Genomic DNA, 23458 nt, shown 5'->3' with positions numbered 1-23458 from the left:
CTCTTCCCCCTCTCTGCACCTCTCTCTCTGTCCCCCGTCTCTCTATCCCCATCTCTCTATTCCAGCGCTCTCTGTCCCCCGTTTCTCTGTCCCCCTCTCTGTCTCTCCTCTCTATATCCCCCTCTCTCTGCCCCTCTCTCTCCCTGCCCCTCTGTCTGCCCCACATCTCTGACCCATCTTTCTGTCCCCTCTTTCTGCCCCCTCTTTCTGCACCCTCTTTCTCTCCCCTCTTTCTGTCCCCTGTCTCTGCTCCCCCTCTCTGTCCGCACTCTCTCTGTCCCCTCCACTCTCTGTTCCCCTCTCTCTGTCCCCCCCTCTCTGTCCCCCCTCTCTCTGTCCCCCTCTTTCTGTCCCCCTGTCTCTGTCCCCCCCTCTCTCTGTCCCCCATCTCTCTGTCTTCCCACTCTCTGTCCCCACTGTCTAAGTCCCTACACTCTCGATCACCCCTCTCTCTATCCCCCTCTCTCTGTCCGCTCTCTCCCTGTCCCCCTCTGTCTCCCACCCTCTCTGGCCCCCTCTATCTGTCCAGCTCATCTCTGTCCCCCTCCTCTCTGTCCCCCGCTCTCTTTCCCCCGCTCTCTGTCCCCCTCTCTCTCTGCCCCCCTTTCTATATCCCCATCTCTATGTTCCCGCGCTCTATGTCCACCCTCTCTCTGTCCCCCTCTCGGTCCCTCCTCTCTCTGTCAATCTCTCTCTGTCCCTCCTCTCTCTTCCCCCTCTCTGCACCGCTCTCTCTGTCCCCCGTCTCTCTATCCCCATCTCTCTGTTCCAGCGCTCTCTGTCCCCCGTTTCTCTGTCCCCCTCTCTGTCTCTCCTCTCTATATCCCCCTCTCTCCGCCCCTCTCTCTCACTGCCCCTCTGTCTGTCCCACATCTCCGACACGTCTTTCTGTCCCCTCTTTCTGCCCCATCTTTCTGCACCCTCTTTCTGTCCCCTCTTTCTGTCCCCTGTCTTTGCCTCCCTCTCTCTGTCCGCACTCACTCTGTCCCCCGTCTCTCTGTCTTCCCACTCTCTGTCCCCACTGTCCCTGTCCCTGCACTCTCTATCTACCCTCTCTCTCAATCCACCTCTCTCTGTCCGCTCTCTCGCTGTCTCCCTCTGTCTCCCACTCTCTCTGTCCCCACCTCTCTGTCTCCCCACTCTGCCCCCCGTCCTCACGTCTCTCTGTTCCCCCTAAGTCTGTCCCCTCTCTCTCTCTGTCATCCCTCTCTGTCCCACCCGATCTCTGCCCCCTCGCTCTGTCCACCCTTCCTGTCCCACTGTCTCTCTGTAGCCTCTCTCTGTCTCCCTCTGTTCCCCTCTCTCACTGTCCCCCTCGCTCTCTGACCCCCCGCCCCCTCTATCTGTCCCCTCCTCCCTGTCCCCCTTTCTCTGTCCTCCCCTCGCTGTCCCCTGACTCTTTGTCACCCCCTCTCTGCCCCCTATCTCTCGCCCCCCCCGCCCCCTCGCTCTGTCCACCCTCCCTGTCCCCCTGTCTCTCTGTCCCTTCTCGCTCGATCATGCCGGTCCGTCCCCCCTCACTCTGTCCCCCCACTCTCTGTACACCTCTCACTCTGTCCACCTCTCTCTACACCCCCTCTCTGCCCCCTCTCTCTGACCACCCTTTCTCTGCCAGCCCTCTCTCTGCCACCTCTCTCTGCCCCCCTCTCTGCCGCCCTCTCTCTGTCCCCCCTCTCTCGGTCCCCCTCTTTCTGTCCCCCTGTCTCTGTCCCCCCTCTCTCTGCCCGCCTTCTCTCTGTCCCCCGTCTCTCTTTCCCCGCCTCTCTGACACCCGTCTCTCTGTCTTCCCACTCTCTGTCCTCACTGTCTCTGTCCCTGCACTCTCTATCTCCCCTCTCTCTATCCACCTCTCTCTGTCCGCTCTCTCACTGTCCCCCTCTGTCTCCACTCTCTCTGTCCCCACCTCTCTGTCTCCCCTCTCTGCGCCCCGTCCTCACGTCTCTCTGTCCCCCTAAGTCTGTCCCCTCTCTCTCTGTCATCCCTCTCTGTCCCACCCGATCTCTGCCCCCTCGCTCTGTCTACCCTTCCTGTCCCACTGTCTCTCTGTAGCCTCTCTCTGTCCCCTCTGTTCCCCTCTCTCTGTCCCTCTCTCACTGTCCCCCTCTCTCTCTGACTCCCCGCCCCCTCTCTCTGTCACCCCCTCCCTGTCCCCCTGTCTCTGTCCTCCCCACCATGACCCCTGACTCTTTGACACCCCCCCTCTCTGCCGCCAATCTCTCGCCCCCCCTTTGCCCCCTCGCACTGTCCACCCTCCCTGTCCCCCTGTCTCTCTGTCCCCTCTCGCTCGATCACCCCTCTCCATCCCCCCTCACTCTGTCCCCCCTCTCTCGATTCCCCTCTCTCTGTGCCCACGGTTCTCTGTTTCCCTCGGTCTGTCCCCTCTCTCTCTGTCCCCTTCTCTCTGTCCCCTTATCTCTGTTCCCTTCTCTCTGTCCGCTTCTCTCTGTCCCCATCTCTCTGTTCCCTTCTCTCTGTCCCCTGCTCTCTGTCCCCCGCTCTCTGTCCCCCCTCTCTGTCGCCCCTCTTTCTTTCGCCCCTCTTTCGGTCCCCTCTCTTTCTGTCCCTCTCTCTGTCCCTCTCTATCTGTCCCTCCTCTCTCTGTCCCCCTCTCTCTTTCCCCCCTCTCTCTGTCCCCTCCTCTCTGTTCCCCCCTCTCTGTTGCCCGTCTCTCTGTCGCCCTCTCTATTTCCCCCTCTCTATTTCTCCCTCTTTCTGCCCCCCTCTCTCTGCCCCCCTCACTCTGTCCATCTCTATCTGTCCAGCTCATCTCTGTCCCACTCCTCTCTGTCCCTCGCTCTCTGCCCCCGCTCTCTGTCCCCCTCTCTCTCTGCCCCCCTTTCTATATCCCCATCTCTGTGTTCCCGCGCTCTATGTCCACCCTCTCTCTGTCCCCCTCTCGGTCCCTCCTCTCTCTGTCAATCTCTCTCTGTCCCCCCTCTCTCTTCCCCCTCTCTGCACCCCTCTCACTGTCCCCTGTCTCTCTATCCCCATCTCTCTGTTCCAGCGCTCTCTGTCCCCCGTTTCTCTGTCCCCCTCTCTGTCTCTCCTCTCTATATCCCCCTCTCTCCGCCCCTCTCTCTCACTGCCTCTCTGTCTGTCCCACATCTCTGACACATCTTTCTGTCCCCTCTTTCTGTCCCCTCTTTCCGTCCCCTGTCTCTGCCCCCCCTCTCTGTCCGCACTCTCGCTGTCCCCCGTCTTTCTTTCCGCCCTCTCTCTGTCCACCGTCTCTCTGTCTTCCCACTCTCTGTCCCCACTGTCTCTGTCCCTGCACTCTCTATCTACCCTCTCTCTCAATCCACCTCTCTCTGTCCGCTCTCTCGCTGTCCCCCTCTGTCTCCCACTCTCTCTGTCCCCACCTCTCTGTCTCCCCACTCTGCCCCCCGTCCTCGCGTCTCTCTGTCCCCCTAAGTCTGTCCCCTCTCTCTCTGTCATCCCTCACTCTGTCCCACCCGATCTCTGCCCCCTCGCTCTGTCCACCCTTCCTGTCCCACTGTCTCTCTGTCGCCTCCTTCTGTCCCCCTCTGTTCCACTCTCTCTGTCCCTCTCTCACTGTCCCCCTCGCTCTCTGACCCCCCGCCCCCTCTATCTGTCCCCTCCTCCCTGTCCCCCTGTCTCTGTGCTCCCCTCCCTGTCTCCTGACTCTTTGTCACCCCCTCTCTGCCTCCTATCTCTCGCCCCCCCGCCCCCTCGCTCTGTCCACCCTCCCTGTCCCCCTGTCTCTCTGTCCCCTCTCGCTCGATCATCCCTGTCCATCCCCCCTCACTCTGTCCCCCCTCTCTCTCTGTACACCTCTCACTCTGTCCACCTCTCTCTACACCCCCTCCCTGCCACCTCTCTCTGCCCACCCTCTCTCTGCCCGCCCTCTCTCTGCCACCTCTCTCTGCCCCACTCTCTCTGCCCTCCCTCTCCTTGCCCCCTCTATCTGCCCCCCTCTCTCTGTCCCCCCTCTCTCTTTGGCCCTCTCTCTGTGACCGTCTCTCTGCCCCCTCCCTGAAACACTCTCTCTGCCCACCACGACCTACTCTCTTTGTCACTCATCTCTCTGTTCCACCCCTCTCTCTGTCCCTCTCTCTCTGTCCCGCTCTTTCTGCCGCCCTCTCTCTGTCCCCCTCTCTCTGTCCCTCTCTCTCTGTCACCCTCTCTTTTTCCCCCTCTTTCTGCCGCCCTCTCTCTGTCCCCCCTCTCTCTGTTCCCCTCTTTCTGTCCCCCTGTCTCTGTCCCCACTCTCTCTGTCCCCCCTCTCTCTGTCCCTCTCTCTCTGTCCCCCTCTCTTTTTCCCCCTCTTTCTGCCGCCCTCTCTCTGTCCCCCATCTCTCTGTCCCCCTCTTTCTGTCCCCCTGTCTCTGTCCCCCCCTCTCTCTGTCCGCCCTCTCTCTGTCCCCGCCTCTCTGTCCCCGTCTCTCTGACACCCGTCTCTCTGTCTTCCCACTCTCTGTCCTCACTGTCTCTGTCCCTGCACTCTCTATCTCCCCTCTCTCTATCCATCTCTCTCTGTCCGCTCTCTGCCTGTCCCCCTCTGTCTCCCACTCTCTCTGTCCCCCTCTCTGTCTCTCCTCTCTATATCCCCCTCTCTCCGCCCCTCTCTCTCACTGCCCCTCTGTCTGTCCCACATCTCTGACACATCTTTCTGTCCCCTCTTTCTGCCCCCTCTTTCTGCACCCTCTTTCTGTCCCCTCTTTCTGTCCCCTGTCTCTGCCCCCGTCTCTCTGTCCGCCCTCTCTCTGGCCCCCGTCTCTCTGTGTTCCCACTCTCTGTCCTCACTGTCTCTGTCCCTGCATCTCTATCTCCCCTCCCTCTATCCATCTCACTCTGTCCGCTCTCTCCCTGTCCCCCTCTGTCTCCCACACTCTCTGTCCCCACCTCTCTGTCTCCCCTCTCTGCCCCCCGTCCTCACGTCTCTCTGTCCCCCTAAGTCTGTCCCCTCTCTCTCTGTCATCCCTCTGTCCCACCCGATCTCTGCCCCCTCGATCTGTCCACCCTTCCTGTCCCACTGTCTCTCTGTCGCCTCTCTCTGTCCCCCTCTGTTCGCCTCTCTCTGTCCCTCTCTCACTGTCCCCCTCTCTCTCTGACACCCCGCCCCCTCTCTCTGTCCCCCCCGTCCCCCTGTCTCTGTCCTCCCCTCCCTGATCCCTGACTCTTTGTCACCCCCCTCTCTGCCCCTATCTCTCGCCCCCCCTCTGCCCCCTCGCACTGTCCACCCTCCCTGTCCCCCTGTCTCTCTGTCCCCTCTCGCTCGATCACCCCTCTCCGTCCCCCCTCACTCTGTCCCCCCTCTCTCGATCCCCCTCTCTCTGTCCCCACGGTTCTCTGTTCCCCTAGGCCTGTCCCCTCTCTCTCTGTCCCCTTCTCTCTGTCCCCATCTCTCTGTTCCCTTCTCTCTCTCCCCTGCTCTCTGTCCCCTGCTCTTTGTCCCCACTCTCTCTGTCCCTCACTCTTTGTCCCTGTCTCCCTCTGCCCCCCTCTCTCTGTCCCCACTCTCTCTGTCCACTTCTCTCTCTGTCCACCTCACTCTCTGTCCACCTCACTCTCTGCACCCCCTCTCTCCCTGCCCCCCTCTCTCTGCCCTCCCTCTCTTTGACCCCTCTCTCTGCCCCCCTCTCTCTGTCCCCCCTCTCTCTGGCCCTCCCTCTGTGACCGTCTCTCTGCCCCCTCCCTGAAACACTCTCTCTGCCCCCCATGACCTCCTCTCTTTGTCACTCATCTCTCTGTTCCTCCCCTCTCTCTGTCCCCCTCTCTCTGTCCCCCTCTCTCTGTCCCTCTGTCTCTGTCCCCCCTCTCTCTGCCCGCCCTCTCTCTCTGTCCCCCGTCTCTCTGTCCCCGTCTCTCTGACCCCCCTCTCTCTGTCCACCTCTCACTCTGTCCACCTCTCTCTGCACCCCGTCTCTGTCCCCTCTCTCTGCCCACCCTCTCTCTTCCCGCCCTCTCTCTGCCACCCCTCTCTCTGCCACCCCTCTCTCTGCCTCCCTCTCTTTGGCCCCCTCACTCTGCCCCCTCTCTCTGCCCTCCCTCTCTTTGCCCTCTCTCTCTGCCCCCTCTCTCTGTCCCCCTCTCTCTGCCCCTCTCTCAGTGACCCTCTCCCTGCCCCCTCCCTGAACCCCTCTCTCTGCACCCCTATGACCTCCTCTCTTTGTCACTCATCTCTCTGTTCTCCCCCCTCTCCGTTTCCCCCTCTCTCTGTCCCCCTCTCTCTGTCCCCCTCTCTCTGTCCCCCTCTTTCTGTCCACCTCTTTCTGTCCCCCTGTCTCTGTCCCCTCTCTCTCTGTCCCCACTCTCTCTGTCCCCCTCTTTCTGTCCCTCTGTCTCTGTCCCCCCTCTCTCTGTCCACCCTCTCTCTGTTCCCCTTCTCTCTCTCTACCCCCTCTCTGTCCCCACTCTCTCTGTCCCCCATCTCTCTGTCCCCCATCTCTCTATCCCCACTCTCAGTCCCCCCTCTCTCTGTCTCCACTCTCTCTGTCGCCCTCCATCTGTCCCCCTCACTGCCCCCCTCTCTCTCAGCCCCCTCTCTCTGTCCCTTCTCTCTCTGTCCCCACTCTCTCTGCCCCCCTCTCTCTGTCCCTGTCTCACTCTGTCCCCCTCTCTCTGACCCCCCTCTCTCTGTCCCCCTCTCTCTGTCCCCCCTCTCTCTGACCCCCCTCTCTCTGCCCCCCTCTCTCTGTCCCTGTCTCACTCTGTCCCCCTCTCTCTGACCCCCCTCTCTCTGTCCACCTCTAACTCTATCCACCTCTCTCTGAACCCCCTCTCTGTCCCCTCTCTCTGCCCACCCTCTCTCTTCCCGCCTTCTCTCTGCCACCCCTCTCTCTGCCACCCCTCTCTCTGCCCCTCTCTCTCTGCCCCCTCTCTCTGCCCTCCCTCTCTTTGCCCCCTCTCTCTTCCCCCCTCTCTCTGTCCCCCTCTCTCTGCCCCTCTCTCTGTGACCCTCTCCCTGACCCCTCCCTGAACCCCTCTCTATCCCCTCTATGACCTCCTCTCTTTGTCACTCATCTCTCTGTTCTCCCCCTCTCTCCGTTTCCCCCTCTCTCTGTCCCCCTCTCTCTGTCCCCCCTCTCTCTGACCCCCCCTCTCTCTGTCCACCTCTCACTCTGTCCACCTCTCTCTGCACCCCGTCTCTGTCCCCTCACTCTGGCCACCCTCTCTCTTCCCGCCGTCTCTCTCTGCCACCCTTCTCTCTGCCACCCCTCTCTCTGCCTCCCTCTCTCTGCCCCACTCTCTCTGCCCCCTCTCTCTGTCCCCCTCTCTCTGCCCCTCTCTCTGTCACCCTCTCCCTGCCCCCTCCCTGAACCACTCTCTCTGCCCCCCTATGACCTCCTCTCTTTGTCACTCATCTCTCTGTTCTCCCCCCTCTCCGTTTCCCCCTCTATCTGTCCCCCTCTCTCTGTCCTCCTCTCTCTGTCCCCCTCTCTCTGTCCCCACTCTCTCTGTCCCCATCTTTCGGTCCCCCTCTCTCTGTCCACCCTCTCTCTGTTCCCCTTCTCTCTCTACCCCCCCTCTGTCCCCACTCTCTTTGTCCGCCCTCTTCCTGTCCCCAAACTCTCTGTCCCCACTCTCTCTGTCCACCATCTCTCTGTCCCCCATCTCTCTCTATCCCCACTCTCTGTCCCCCCTCTCTCTGTCTCCACTCTCTCTGTCCACCTGCATCTGTCCCCCTCTCTGTCCCCCTTTTCCTCTCTACCCACTCTCTCTGTGCTCACTCTCTCTGTCCCCTTCCATCTGTCCCCCTCTCTGTCCCCCTTTTCTCTCTACCCCCTCTCTCTGTGCTCACACTCTCTGTCACCCCTCTCTCTGCCCCCCTCTCTCTGTCCACCTTTTTCTGTCTCACTAAGTCTGTCCGCCTTCTCTCTGTCACCCTCTCTCTGTCCTCCCAACTCTCTCTGCCACCTCTCTCTGTTCATTCTCCCTGTCCCTCTGTTTCTCTGTCCCCCTCTCTCTCTGCCCCCCTCTCTCTGACCCCCCTCTCTCTGTCCACCTCTAACTCTATCCACCTCTCTCTGAACTCCCTCTCTGTCCCCTCTCTCTGCCCACCCTCTCTCTTCCCGCCTTCTCTCTGCCACCCCTCTCTCTGCCACCCCTCTCTCTGCCCCTCTCTCTCTGCCCCCTCTCTCTGCCCTCCCTCTCTTTTCCCCCTCTCTCTTCCCCCCTCTCTCTGTCCCCCTGTCTCTGCCCCTCTCTCTGTGACCCTCTCCCTGACCCCTCCCTGAACCCCTCTCTCTCCCCTCTATGACCTCCTCTCTTTGTCACTCATCTCTCTGTTCTCCCCCTCTCTCCGTTTCCCCCTCTCTCTGTCCCCCTCTCTCTGTCCCCCCTCTCTCTGACCCTCCTCTCTCTGTCCACCTCTCACTCTGTCCACCTCTCTCTGCACCCCGTCTCTGTCCCCTCACTCTGGCCACCCTCTCTCTTCCCGCCCTCTCTCTCTGCCACCCTTCTCTCTGCCACCCCTCTCTCTGCCTCCCTCTCTCTGCCCCACTCTCTGCCCCCTCTCTCTGTCCCCCTCTCTCTGCCCCTCTCTCTGTCACACTCTCCCTGCCCCCTGCCTGAACCCCTCTCTCTGCCCCCCTATGACCTCCTCTCTTTGTCACTCATCTCTCTGTTCTCCCCCCTCTCCGTTTCCCCCTCTATCTGTCCCTTCTCTCTCTGTCCCCCTCTCTCTGTCCCCCTCTTTCTGTCCCACTCTTTCTGTCCCCCTGTCTCTGTCCCCCCTCTCTCTGTCCCCACTCTCTCTGTCCCCATCTTTCGGTCCCCCTGTCTCTGTCCCCCGTCTCTCTGTCCACCCTCTCTCTGTTCCCCTTCTCTCTCTACCCCCCTCTCTGTCCCCACTCTCTTTGTCCGCCCTCTCCCTGTCCCCAAACTCTCTGTCCCCACTCTCTCTGTCCACCATCTCTCTGTCCCCCATCTCTCTATCCCCACTCTCTGTCCCCCCTCTCTCTGTCTCCACTCTCTCTGTCCCCCTGCATCTGTCCCCCTCTCTGTCCCCCTTTTCCTCTCTACCCCCTCTCTCTGTGTTCACACTCTCTGTCACCCCTCTCTCTGCCCCCCTCTCTCTGTCCACCTTTTCCTGTCTCACTAAGTCTGTCCCCCTTCTCTCTGTCACCCTCTCTCTGTCCTCCCAACTCTCTCTGCCACCTCTCTCTGTTCATTCTCCCTGTCCTTCTGTTTCTCTGTCCTCCCCTCTCCCTGTCCCCCTCTCTCTCTGTCCCCCTCTCTCTCTATCCCCCACTCTCTCTGTTCCCATCTCTCTGTCCCCATGTCTCTGTTCTCCTCTCGCTGTGCCCCCTCTCTCTGTCCCCTATCTCTCTGTCCCCCTCCAATCTCTCTGTCCCCCCTCTTTGCCCCCTCTCTGTCCCCCCGTCCCCCTTCACTGTCCCCCTCTCTCTCCCCTCTCTCTGTTCCCCCCTCTCTGCCTCCTCTCTCTCCCCCTCTCTCTGTTCCCTCTCTCTGTCCCCACTCTGTCTGTCCCCCTCTCTCTGTCCCTCCTCTCTCTGTTGCTCTCTGTCCCTTTCTCTCTGTCCCCCCTCTCTGTCCCCCACTCTCTCTGACCCCCTCTCTCTGACCCTCTCACTCTGTCCCGCTCACTCTCTCCCCCTCTCGCTGTCCCCCTCTCGCTGTCCCCCACTCTCTGACCCCCTCTATCTGACCCCCTCACTCTGACCCCCCTCTCTTTGTCCCCCTATATCTGCTCCTTCCCCTTCTCTGTCCCCCTTTCATTCTCCCCCCATCCACCCTCTCGCTGTCCCACTCTCTTTGCCCCCCTCTCTCTGTCCCCCAGTATCTGACTATTCCTCCCTCTGTCCGCCCGTCAACCCCCTCTCTGTCCACCACTCACTCTACCCCCCTCTCTCTGTCCCCCTCTCTCTGTCCCCCTCTTTCTGCCCCCCTCTCTCTGTCCCCCCTCTCTCAGTCCCCCCTCTCTCTGTCCCCCTCTTTCTGTCCCCCTATCTCTGTCCCCCCTCTCTCTGTCCACCCTCTTTCTGTTCCCCTTCTCTCTCTACCCCCCTCTGTGTCCCCACTCTCTCTGTCCCCCCTTTCCCTGTCCCCACTCCCTCTGTCCCCACTCTCTCTGTCCCCCATCTCTCTGTCCCCATCTCTCTATCCCCACTGTCTGTCCCCCCTCTCTCTGTCCCCACTCTCTTGTCCACCTCCATCTGTCCCCCTCTCTGTCCCCCTTCTCTCTCTACCCCCTCTCTCTGTGCTCACTCTCTCTGTCCCCCCATCTCTCTGTCCCGCTCTCTCTGTTCATCTCTCACTGCCCCACTCTGTCTTTGACCCTGTCCCTCTGTCCCTGTCTCTCTGTACCATGTCACTCTGTTCCCCCCCCCTCTGTCCCCCTCTCTCTGTCCCCTCTCTCTCTGCCCCACTCTCTCTGTCCACCTTTTTCTGTCCCACTAAGTCAGTCCCCCATCTCTCTGTCACCCTCTCTCTGTCCTCCCAACTCTCTCTGCCACCTCTCTCTGTTCATTCTCCCTGTCCCTCTGTTTCTCTGTCCTCCCCTCTCTTGTCCCCCTCTCTCTCTGACCCCCTCTCTCTCTATCCCCCACTCTCTCTGTTCCCATCTCTCTGTCCCCATCTCTCTGTTCTCCTCTCGCTGTGCCCCCTCTCTCTGACCCCTATCTCTCTGTCCCCGCAATCTCTCTGCCACTCCTTTCCCCCCTCTCTGTCCCCCCGTCCCCCTTCACTGTCCCCCTCTCTCTCCCCCTCTCTCTGTTCCCCCATCTCTGCCCCCTCTCTCTCTCCCCCTCTCACTGTTCCCCTCTCTCTGTCCCCACTCTGTCTGTCGCCCTCTCTCTGTCCCTCCTCTCTCTGTTGCTCTCTGTCCCTTTCTCTCTGTCCCCCCTCTCTGACCCAACTCTCCCTGTCCCCCACTCTCTGACCCCCTCTCTCTGACCTTCTCACTCTGACCCCCCTCTCTTTGTCCGCCTATCTCTGCTCCTTCACTTTCTCTGTCCCCCTTTCAGTTTTCCCCCAGCCCCCCTCTCGCTGTCCCACTCTCTTTGCCCCCCCTCTCTCTGTCCCCCAGTATCTGACCATTCCTCCCTATGTCCACCCGTCCACCCCTTCTCTGTCTACTACTCACTCTGCACCCCTCTCTCTGTCCCCCTCTCGCTGTCCCCCTCTCTCTGTCCCTCTCTCTCTGACCCCCTCACTCTGACACCCCACTCTCTCTCTCTGTCCACCCCTCACTCTGTCCCTCTCTCTATGTCCCGCTATCTCTGCTCCTCCTCTCTTTCTGTCCCCCTTTCACTATCCCCCTCTCTGTCCCCCCCCTCGCTGTTCCCCCCACCGTCCACCTCTCTCTGCCCATCTCACTCTGCCCCATTCTCTCTGTTCCCCTCTCTCTGCCCCCCTCTATCTGCCCCCTCTCTCTGCCCCCTCTCTCTGTCACCCCTCTCTCTGTCACCCCTCTCTCTGTCACCCTCCTCTCTGTCCCCTCCTCTCTATCCCCTCCTCTCTGTCCCCCACTCTCTGTCCCCCCTCTCTGTCCCCATCTCTCTGTCCCCTTATCTGTGCTCGTCCTCTCTCTCTGTCCCCCCTTTCTCTTCCCCCCCGACCCCCCTCCCGCTGTCCCACTCTCTCTGCCCCCCCCTCTGTCCCCCAATCTCTGACCATCCTCTCTCTGTCCGCCCATCCACCCCCTCTCTGTCCATCCCTCGCTCTGTTCCCCCCTCTCTGTCTCCCTCTCTCTGCTCCTCCTCTCTCTCTGTCCCCCTTTCAATATTCCCCTCCTCTCTGTCCCCCACTCCCTGTCCCTCTCTCTCTGTCCCCCACTCTCTGTCCCCCTCTCTCTGACCCCCCTCTCTCTGACCACCTCTCTCTGACCCCCCTCTCTCTGACCCCTCTCTCTATGACCCCCCACTCTCTGTCCCCCTCTCTCTGTCCCCCCTCTCTCTGACCCCCCTCTCTCTGACCACCTCTCTCTGACCCCCCTCTCTCTGACCCCTTTCTCTCTGACCCCCCACTCTCTGTCCCCCTCTCTCTGTCCCCCTCTCTCTGACCGCCCTCTCACTGTCCCCCTCTCTCTGTCGGCCTTTCTCTGTCCCCCTCTCTCTGACCCCCCTCTCGCTGCCGCCCCGTCCCCCAGTCTCTGTCCATCCCTCTCTCTGTCCGCCCGTCCACCCCCTCTCTGTCCACCCCTCGCTCCTTCCCCCTCTCTCTGTCCCCCCCTCTCTGCCCCTCCTTTCTCTCTGTCCCCTTTCACTATCCCCCGTCCCCCCTCTCTGTCCCCCGCTCTCTGTTGCCCCTCTGTCTGTCGCCCCTCTCTTTGTCCCTCTCTCTATTCCTGTTCTCTGTCCTCCTCTCTCTGTTCCCCGACTCTCTGTCTCCCGCTCTCTGTCCCCATCTCTCTGACCCCACCCACTCTGTCCCCCTCTCTCTGCCCCCCCTCCCTCTGTCCCCCGTCTCTCTGTCCCCACTCTCTCTGTCACCCATGTCTCTCACTCCCACCTGTCCCCTCTCTCTGTGCCACTCTCTCTCCCCCTCTCTCTGCCCCTCTCTCTCTGTCCCAACTTTCTCTGTCCCCCTCTCTCTGCGACCTTCTCTCTGTGCCCCTCTCTGTCCCAACTCTCCCTGTCCCACCTCTCTCTGTCCCCCCTTTTCTGTCCCCGCTCGCTCTGTTACCCATTTCTCTGCCCACCCCCATCTGTCCCACTCTCTCTGTCCCCTTCTCTCTGTCGCCCTCTCTCTGTCCCCACTTTCTCTGTGAGCTTCTGTCTGTGCCTGTCTCTGTGCCCCTCTCTCTGCCCCACCCTCTCTGTGACCCTCACTCTGTTACCCCTCTCCCTGCCCACCATGATCCTGTCTCTCTGTCCCACGTCTCTCTGTCGCCATCTCTCTGTTCCAGTGCTCTCTGCCCCCCTCTCTGTACCCCCCTCTCTGTCCCTCCTCTCTCTGTCTGCCCTCTCTCTGTTCCCCCCCTCTGTCCCCCCTGTCTCTTTGCCCCTCTCTCTGTCCCCTCCCTGAAACCCTCTCTCTGCCCTTCTATGACCCCCTCTCTATGTCCCTCATCTCTCTGTACCCCCTCTCTGTGCCCCCTCGCTCTGTCCCCTTCTCTCTGTACCCCTCTCTCTGTCCCCACTCTCACTGTCCACCTCTCACTGTCCCCTTCTCGCTCTGACCCCCGTCTCTGACCCCATCTCTCTGTATCCCTCTCGCTGTCCCCCCGCTCTGTTCCCCCCTCCTCTCTGTCCCCCTCCTCTCTGTCCCCCACTCTCTGTCCCTCTCTCTCTGTCCGCGTGTCTCTGTCCCTCTCTCTCTGACCCCCTCTCTCTGTTCTCCCCCTCTGTCCCCCCCTCTGTCCCCCTTCTCTGTTCCCCCCTCTGTCCCCCTCACTGTCTCCCCTCTCTCTGTCCCCGAATTTCTGTCCCCCCCGTCCAGCCTCTCTGTCCCGCATCTCTGTCCCCCCTTCTCTGCCCCCCCTCTCATTGCCCCTCCCCCTGCCCCCCCCGCACCCCTCCTCGGACCCCCCACTCACGGTCCACCCTCTCACGGTCCCCACTCTTTCTGTCGCCCATCTCTCTGTCGCCCACTCACGGGTCCCCCCTCTCACGGTCCCCGCTCTCTCTGTCCCAAGTCTCTCTGTCCCCCCCTCTGTCCCTTTCTCTCTGTCCCTCATCTCTGCCTTCAACTCTCTGTACCCCTTCTCTCTCTCCGCCCTCTCTAAGTTCCCACGCTCTCTGTCCCCACTCTCTGTCTCCCTCTCTCTGCCCCCCCGTCCCCCTCTCTCTGTCCGCACTCTGTGTCCCATGCTCACTGTTCCCTTCTCTCTCTCTGCCCCCCTCTCTCTGCCCCCCTCTCTCTCTGCCCCCTCTCTCTGTCCCCACTCTCTCTGTCCCCCACTCTTTGTCCCTGTCTCTCTGCCTCCCTCTCTCTGACCCCTCTCTCTCTGTCCCCCTCCTCTCTGTCCCTCTCTCTCTCTGTCCACCCCTCGCTCCTTCCCCCTCTCCGTGAACTCCCTCGCTCTGACCCGCTCTCCATGAACCTCTCTCTCTGCCCCCTATGACCCCCTCTCTCTCTGTGCACCCTCTCTCTCTGCCCCTCTTACCCTGTCCCCACTCTCTGTCCCCATTCTCTGTCCCCACTCTCTGTCCCCCCACATTCTATCCCACCTCCCTCTTTACCCCCTCTCGGTCTCCCTTCTCGCTGTCCCCCTTCTCGCTGCTCCCCCCTCTTGCTGTCCCCCCTCTCGCTGTTCCCCACTCTCGCTGCCCCCTTTCTCTGTCCCCCTCTCTCTGTCGCCCTCTCTGTCGCCCTCTCACTGTTCTCCTCACTCTGCCCCCCCTCGCTCTGTCCGCCCTCTCTCTGTCCCCTGTCTCTGTCCTTTTTCTCTCTGTCCCCCTCTCTCTGCCTCCCCTCTCTCTGTCCCCCCTCTCTGTATCCCCCCTCTCTGTGTCCCCGTCTCTCTGTCCCCCCTCTCTCTGTCCCCCCTCTCTCTGTCCCCGTCTCTCTGTCCCCCCTCTCTCTGTCCCCCTCTCTTTGTCCCCCTCTCTCTCTGACCCCCCTCTTTCTGACCCCCTCTCTCTGACCACCCTCTCTGTCCCCCTCTCTCTGTCACCCTCTCTCTGACCCCCTGTCTTTGTCCCCCCCTGCTCTGTCCCACCTTGCTCCCTGCCCCGTCTCTCTCTGCCACCCTCTCTCTGCCCCCCTCTCTGTCCCCCTATCTCTGTCCCAACTCTCTGTACCCCCCGTCCCTCTCTCTCTGCCCCCCTTTCTCTGTCCCTCTCCTCTCTGTCCCCCTCTCTCTGTCCCCCTTCTCTCTGTTCCACCTCTCTCTATCCCCCCTCTCTCTGTCCCTCTCTCTCTGCCCCCTCTCTCTCTGCCCCCTGTCCGTCTGTCTCTGCCCCCCCATCTCTCTGTCAGCCCTCTCTCTATCCCCCCTCTCTCTCTGTGCCTCTCTCTCTGTCCCCCAATCTCTCTTTCCCCCAACTTTCTGTCCCCAACTCTGTCACCAACTCTCTGCTCCCCCTCTCTCTGTCCCCCTCTGTCTGTTCCCAATCGCTGTCCCAATTCTCCCTGCCCCCATCTCTGGTCCTCTCTCTCTGTCCCTCTCTCTCTGCCCTCCTTTCTCTGTCCCCTTCTCTCTGTCCACGTCTTGCTCCGTCCCCCTCTCACGCACCCCGCTAACTGTCACCCGTCTCTCGGTCCCCACTCTCTTCCCCCTCTCTCTATCGACCCTCTCTCTGTCGCCCAGTCTCTGTACCCTCTTTGTTCCCCTATCTCTATTCCTCCATTTGTCCCCCCCATCCTGCCTCTCTCTGTACCCCATCTCTGTTTCCCCTCTCTGTTCCTCCCTATCTGTCCCCGCTCTCAATGTCTACCCTCTCTCTGTCCCCAACTCTCTGTCCCCCCACTCTGTGTACCCCTCTCTTCCCGCCTCTCTGCCCCCCTCTCTATACACCTTTCTCTGTCCCCCCTCTCACTGTCCCCCCTCTCTCTCTGCACCCCCGGCCCCCTCTCACGTTACCCCCTCTCTCTGTCGCCCCTCTCTCTGTCGTCCCTCTCTCTGTCGCCCTCTCATTTTCCACCCTCTCCCTGCCCCCCCTCTCTGCACCCCCTCTCTCTGTACACCCTCTGTCTGTTCCCACGCTCTCTGCCCCCTCTCTCTGGCCCTCTCTCTCTGACCCCCCTCTCTCTGACCCCCCTCTCTGACCCCACTCGCTCTGACCCCACTCTCTGCCACCCCTCTCTCTGTCTCCCCTCTCTCTGTCCCACTCTCTCTCTATCCCCCCTCTCTCTATCCCCCCATGTCTCTGTCCCCCTGTCTCTGTACTCCCTCGCTCTCTGCCTCCTCTCTCTCTCCCCCCTCTCTCTGCCCCCCCCCTCTGTCCCCCTCTCTCTATCACTCTATCTCTGTCCCAACTCTCTGTTCCCCCTTTCTCTGTCCCTTCCTCTCTGTCCCCTTCTCTCTGTCCCCCCCGTCCGACTCTCTCTGTCCCCCATCTCTCTGTCGGCCCTCTCTCTATCCCCCCCTCTCTGTCCCCCAACTCTCTGCACACCCTCTCTCTGTCCACCCTCTCTGTTCCCACGCTGTCTGTCCCCTTCTCTCTGCCCCCTCTGTCTGTCCAACCTCTGTCTGTCCACCCTCTCCCTGTTCACCCTCTCTCTGACCCCACTCTCTCTGACCCCCCTCTCTCTGTCCCCCTCTCTCCGTCTCCCTCTCTCTGTACCCCCTGTCCCCCTCTTCTCTGTCCCCCCTCTGTCCTCTCCCTCTCTGTCCCCCCTCTCTCTGTCCCCCCACTCTCTTTGCCCCCCTCTCTCTGTCCCCCTCTCTCTGTCCCCCCTCTCTCTGTCCCCCCTCTCTGTACCCCCCTTTCTGCCCCCCATCTCCCATCTCTCTGACCCCCCGTCTGTGTACACCCCTCTCTGTCCCCCTCTTCTCTGTACCCCCTCTGTCCCCTCTCTCTCTGTCTCCCCTCTCTGTCCCCCTTCTCTCTGTCCCCCCCTGTCTGCCCCCCTCTCTCTGTCCGCCCTCTGTCTGTTCCCGCGATCTCTGCCTCCTCTCTCTGTCCCCTTCTCTCTGACCCCACTCTCTCTGACCCCACTCTCTCTGCCCCCCTTGCTCTGTCCCCCCTCTCTCTATCCCCCCATGTCTCTCTCCCCCTGTCTCTGTCCGCCTGTCTCTGTACCCCCTGTCTCTGTCCCTCCGTCTCTGTCCCCCCTCGCTCTGCCCACCTTGGTCTCTGCCCCGTCTCTCTCTGCCCCCTCTCTCTGCACACCCCTCTCTCTGCCCCCTCTCTCTGTCCCTCTATCTCTGTCCCAACTCTGTGTCCCTCTCTCTCTGTCCCTCTCTCTCTGCCCCCTTTTCTCTGTCCCTCTCTCTCTGTCCACCCCTCGCTCTGTATCCATCCCAAGCCCCCCCATCTCTCCCCCGTCTCTCTGTGCCCCGTCTCTCTCCCCCCACTCTCTGCCCCCTCTCAGTCCCCCTTTCTCTGTCACCCCTCTCTCTGTCCCCCACTCTCTGTACCCCCTCTTTGTTCCCCTCTCTCTGTCCCCCCTCTGTCCCGCACTGTCCCGCCTCTCACCGTCACCCCTCTCTATGTCCCTATCTCTCTGTACCCGATCTCTGTCCCCCCGCCTCATTTCCCCTCTCTGTTCCTCCCCTCTGTCCCCCCTCTCAATGTCTCCCCTGTCTCTGTCCACAATTCTCTGTCCCCCCACTCTCTGTACACCTCTCTGTCCCGCCTACTTGTTCCCCGCCTCACTGTACCCCTTTCTCTGTCCCCCCCTCACTGTCCCCTCTCTCCGCCCCCCGGCCCCCTCTCTCTGTCCCCTCTCTCTGTCCCCCTCTCTCTGTCCCCCTTCTCTCTGTTCCCCCTCTCTCTATCCCCCTCTCTCTATCCCCCTCTCTATGTTCTTCCTCTCTCCATCCCCCTCTCTCTGTCCCGCTCTCTCTGTCCCCCCGTCCGTCTCTCTCTGAACCCCCATCTCTCTGTCAGCCCTCTCTCTCTATCCCCCCTCTCTCTGTTCCTCTCGCTCTGCGCCCCCGTCCCTCTCTCTCTGTCCCCCAACTCTCTGTCCCCCAACTCTGCACCCCCTCTCTCTGTTCCCGCGCTGTCTGTCCCATAGAACATAGAACATAGAAGAATACAGCACAGTACAGGCCCTTCGGCCCTCGATGTTGCGCCGATCAAAGCCCACCTAACCTACACTAGCCCACTATCCTCCATATGCCTATCCAATGCCTGTTTAAATGCCCATAAAGAGGGAGAGTCCACCACTGCTAATGGCAGGGCATTCTATGAACTCACGACTCGCTGAGTAAAGAATCTACCCCTAACATCTGTCCTATACCTACCACCCCTTAATTTAAAGCTATGCCCCCTCGTAATAGCTGACTCCATGCGTGGAAAAAGGTTCTCATGGTCAACCCTGTCTAAATCCCTAATCATCTTGTACCCTGAACAACTTGTCCCCTTCTCTCTGCCCCCTCTCTCTGTCCCCCTCTGTCTGTCCACCCTCTATCTGTCCACCCTCTCCCTGTCACCCCTCTCCCTGTCCCCCTCTCTCTCTGACCCCACTCTCTCTGACCCCACTCTCTCTGCTCCCCCGCTCTCTGACCCCCCTCTCTCTGTCCCTACTTCTTTGGCCCCCACCTCTCTGTCCCCCCTCTATATTCCCCCCTCTCTGTTCCCCCCTCTGTCCCCCTCTTCTCTGTACCCCTCTGTCCCCCCTCTTTCTGTCCCCCCTCTCTCTATTCCCCTCTCTCTGTCCACCCTCCTTCTGTCCTCCTCTCTCTGACCCGCCTCTCTGTCCGCCCCCGCTCTGTCCCCCCCCGCTATGTCCCCCCTCTCTCTGTCCCCCTTCTCTCTGTCCCACTCGCTCTGTGCCCCCCTCGCTCTGTGCCCCCCTCGCTCTGTCCCCCTTCTCTCTGTCCCCCCCTCGCTCTGTACCCTCTCTCTGTCGCCCTTCTCTCTGTCCCCTTCTCTCTGTCCCCCTCCCTCTCTGTCCCCCCTCTCTCTGTCCCCCTTCTCTCTGTCCCCCTTCTTTCTGTCTCCCTCCCTCTCTGACCCCCCTCTCTCTGTCCCCCTTCTCTCTGTCCCCCTCCCTCTCTGCCCCCCTCTCTCTGTCCCCCCTCACTCTGTCCCCCCTCTCTCTGTCCCCCTCACTCATTCTCCCCTCTCTCTTGCCTTTCCCTCTCTGGTCCTCCTCTCTCTCGCCCTCCTCCTCTCTCGCACTCCCCTCTCTTACAGTCCCCTCTTACACTCTCCCTCTCTCTCGCGCTCCCCTCCCTACCGCCCCTTTCTCGTCTTCCCCTCTCTCAACCTCTCCCCTCTCTCTCTCTCGCCCCTCCCTCTCCACCTCTCTCGCCCTCCACACCCTCCCTCACCTCTCTCGCACTCTCACTCCCTCTCGCCCTCGCCTCCCTCTCCCCCTCTCTCGCCCTCCCCCTCTCTTGCCTTCCCCCTCACTCCTGCTCCCCCACCTTTCTCAACCTCTCCTTTCCTCTCGCCCTCCCCTCCCTCCGTCCCCTCTCTCACCCTCTCCCTTCCTCTCACCCTCCCTTCCCACCCTTCACTCGCCCTGCATCCATCCCCTCTCGCCCTCCACCCTCTCCCTTCCCTCACTCGCCCTCGTCTCTCGCCCTCTCCCTTCCTCTCGCCCTCGCTTCACTCCCCTCTCTCACTCTCTCCCTCACTCTCGCCTCCCCTCCCTCTCCCCCTCTCTAGCCCTCCCCCTCTCTCGTTCTCCCCTCTGTCACTCTCAACCTTCTCTCGCCCTCCCCTCCCTCCCTACTCTCTCTTGCTCCCTCTCCCTCTCGCCCTCCCCTCCTTCCCTCATCTCTCACGCCCTCCCTGCTTTCTCACCCTCCCTTCTCTCGCCCTCTCCTTCCCTCTCGCCCTCACGTCCTTCACTCCTCTCTCTCGCCATCCCCCCTCTCTCACACTCCCCCTCTCACCCTCACCCTTCTCTTGCCCTCCCCTCCCTCCCCTCTATCGCCCTCCCCTCTCTCGCCCTCTCCATCCCTCTCGCCTTCACCTCGCTCCCCCTCTCTTGCACCCCACCTCTCCCACCATCCCCCCTCTCTCGCACCTATATCTCTCACCCTCCCCCTTTCTTGCCCTCCCCCTTTCTCGCTCTCCTCCCTGTCTCGCCCTCCCCTCCCTTCCCTCTCCTCTCTCGCCCTCCTCTCTCTCACCCTCCTCCTCTCTCATGCTCCCCTCTCTCGCCCTCCCCTCCTTCCCTCCCCTATTTCGTCCTCCCCTCTCTCAACCTCTCCCCTCTCTCGCCCTTCCCACCCTCCCTCTCTCTCTCTCTCCCCTCCCTCCCTCCCCTCTCTCCCATCCCCTCTCTCGCCCTCTCCCTCCCTCCCCTCTCTCCCATTCCCTCTCTCGTCCTCTCCCTCACTCGCTCTCTCCCTCCCCTCCCTCCCTCCTTTCCCTCCCTCTCTCTCTCTCCCTCCCCTCCCTCCCTCCCCTCTCCCCAACCCCTCTCTTGCCCTCTCCCTCCCTCTCTCTCTCCCTCCACACCGTCCCTCCCCTCTCTCGTCCTCTCCCTCCTAATCTCCCCTCTCTCGCGCTCCCCCTCTCTCCCATCCCCTCTGTCACCCTCTCCCTCCCTCTCTCCCTCCCTCCCCTCTCTCCCATCCCCTCTCTCGCCCTCTCCCTCCCTCTCTCTCTCCCTCCCCTCCCTCCCTCCTGTCCCTCCCTCTCTCTCTCCCTCCCCTCCCTCCCTCCCCTCCCTCCCTCTCTCTCCCTCCCCTCCCTCCCTCCCCTCCCTCCCTCTCTCTCTCGCTTCCCTCCCTCCTATCCCTCCCTCCCTCTCTCCCTCCCTCTCTCCCTCCCTCCCCTCTCTCCCATCCCCTCTCTCGCCCTCTCCCTCGCCCTCTCCCTCCCTCTCTCCCTCCCTCTCTCCCTCCCTCCCCTCTCTCCCATCCCCTCCCTCCCTCCCCTCCCTCTCTCTCCCTCCCCTCCCTCCCTCCCCTCCCTCCCTCTCTCTCTCGCTTCCCTCCCTCCTATCCCTCCCTCCCTCTCTCCCTCCCTCTCTCCCTCCCTCCCCTCTCTCCCATCCCCTCTCTCGCCCTCTCCCTCCCTCCCCTCTCTCCTACCCCCTCTCTCCCTCCCCTCCCTCCCTCTCTCGCTCCCTCCCCTCCCTCCCTCCCCTCTCTCGCTCTCCAATATCTCACCCTAACTCTCCCTTGCCCCTCTCTCTCCCCCGCTCCTTCACTCTCGCTCCGCCCTCTCACTCTTGACCCCCTCAATCAGTGTCTCTCTCTGTCCCCACCTCCCTCTGTTTGTCTCTGACTGAATTTCTCTCCCTCCCTCCCTCTCTCTCTCAGTCACAATCTGTTTTCCTGGTCCTTCCCTCTTCCTCTGACCCAGAGACTGGGGGTTGGGGGTTGATTGGTCGTGAGGCTGCCTGTGGTGTGGGGTGGGAGATGTGGGAGGTAGGAGAAGGGGATAATGGCGTATCGATGGAACTGCTGGAGGGAGGCAGAGACGGCAGGACAGAGAGAGTGAGGGTGAGGGGAAAGGGAAGAGTGGAGGCAGGTGGAGATACCGGGGTTGGGTGTGTGTGTGTGAGAGAGGGGGAGAGAGGGAGTAGAGGAGGGGTGGTGAGAGAGGGAAGAGGAGGGGTGGTGAGAAAGAGGGAGAGATTTGAGTAGAAAGTGGGGGGAAGATGAAATGGGGAGTCCAGGTTGGAGTGGGGGGGGGTCAGAGGGAGTTAAATCCAGCTCCTGAGCTCAGGGCGCGGTGCCCTCCCCTTCCCTGAGGACCAGGACTTGGGGCTGAGTCTGTCTCTCTCCAGCTCAGCTTCTCCAACACAAAGACACACAACAACATCGGTCACTCTGCTGCTCGGCACGCTTTAATCAACATTTTTATTGGTTACAAATGGAAGTGATGGATACAGTCAGTGGGATGGTGTCTTTTCTCACTGGCCCCTGAGTTGTGAGAAACATTGAAATGTTTCCCTGTAACCCCCCCTGTGGGATAAGGATGGACAAACCAGCGCTACCCTCAGTCTGTTACCATAGCGACAGGCTGCTCCATCGCTGAAACACTGAACTGAAATGAGAAAATCCCGGATGGATTGATTAATGAGGGAATTTGATGGATGGATGGATTTGGGTGAAGGGCTATTTCAGCACATTCTTCAGCTGCTGCCTGAACTTAGTCTGGGTCACGGCATAAATCGCGGTGTTTGTGCAGCAACTGAGGAGCTGCAGCATGAAGCCCAAATCCCGCACAAAGGGATGGAGATACATAGACTTATACCCAATATCATACATCCGGTACCATATAGAAAACAGCATGAACGTTGACCATAACAGGATGAAATTGGCCGAGATCACAAACAGTAAAATGATGGATTTTTTTCGGTTTCTCATTTCAGTGTCAGACTGAGCAGCCCCATTGGTGTGAGCGCGGAGTCTGCTGCGGGCTCTGCTGGTCACTAAAATGTGTCTGACAGTGAGAACATTGAGCAGCAGAATCAGGAGAAATGGGACACACGTGGTTAGAATGTTGTGGAGGAACTCGATTGTGACCCAGACACTGGACAATACAACAGCGCCTGTTACACGACAAAACCAGGGGTCGTTCACCAGCGAATACCGAGCCCCGAGCATAAAATACCAGGAAATATTCTTTAAACAGCTCAGCACAGTCACTGCTCCCAGAACCACAGCCGCCGTTTTCTCACTGCAATATTTACTTTTCAGCTTCTGGCAACAAATGGCCACAAACCGATCAAAGGTGAAAGTGACAGTGAACCAGACAGAGCAGTCAGTGGCTGCATAAAGCAGGACGGCGTGGATATTACACACGGGGACGGAGTACCTCAGGAAATAAAACTGTTCCAGATAAACAATGGGAATGTGTCTCAGGATCACGTCGAGGATAATGACCAGGAGATCCGCCGCTGCCATGGCCCCCAGGTAACGTCTGACACATGGAGACAATCCACAATCTTTATAAAGCAGGACGTAGATGGTCAATACGTTAACTGTGAGGAAGGAAAACAAACCCATTATCCATCAGCCTGGAGGCAAAGGGACCCGTTTGATCGGGGACCCAGTGAGATTTTCAAATATGTCCCTGTATTCAGGGATTTATTAAAATAATTGGAGCTGGAATAACAAATGGGAAGGTCGGAATTACTGACAAAAATGTGACATAAACCACAACAAACCCTCCCTCCCCAAACACACAGAGACACATCCATAAGGATAGATGGTTTCTAGAACATTCCCACACACTCGATCACTCGAGAGCAGACACAGGTCACTCCTTCCCAGTTCCTAATACGGAGGGTGGAAACGTTGCTGTCCTGAGGATTCTCTCCCAGTTTCATGAAGACAAACGGAGTTTGGGAATTCCTGCATTTTGGTCTAAATTGTGGTCGATCCTGTGTCATGGAGAAATGTAAACGCAGGGAAAACGTATTCACCCCTTTAACTGCCTGAGGGGCCTTCGGAACAGTGTCTCCTTCTCCCTGGAACGGGATCTCTTCCCTCGGGATCTTATCGTTTGTTCAATTCAATGACGTCCGGCCGTTCACAAACAATGTCAGGGACAGAACGTTCCGGAGAATGTCAGTTATAGAATGTCAGGGACAGAAAGTTCCGGGGAATGTCAGTTATAGAATGCCGGGGACAGAACGTTCCAGAGAATGACAGTGATAGAATGTCAGGGACAGAACGTTCCGGGGAATGTCAGTTATAGAATGTCAGGGACAGAACGTTCCGGGGAACACCTTGACCTGTCCATGACCTTTCCCCCCTACCCACCCCACCAACATGATGTCCTGTGCCTGGACACACTGTAACATTAATGGGGTGAGAGACGGAGGGTCCAATCACAGGAATGGGAACTAAAGGCATTGCCAGATCAGCTGAAATGGTTAGATATACCACATTCTCAATCCACCTCACAGAACCAGCCCAGACACTATACGCCCAGAGGCGATATCTGTTCACTGTGGAACACTGTACAGACCAGGCCAGTGTCCTGCTCAGTACAACCCAGCA

The sequence above is a fragment of the Chiloscyllium punctatum genome, chromosome 52 (genome assembly GCF_047496795.1).
Source record: "Chiloscyllium punctatum isolate Juve2018m chromosome 52, sChiPun1.3, whole genome shotgun sequence".
Classification (NCBI taxonomy): domain Eukaryota; kingdom Metazoa; phylum Chordata; class Chondrichthyes; order Orectolobiformes; family Hemiscylliidae; genus Chiloscyllium; species Chiloscyllium punctatum.
This window is presented reverse-complemented; position numbering follows the sequence as displayed.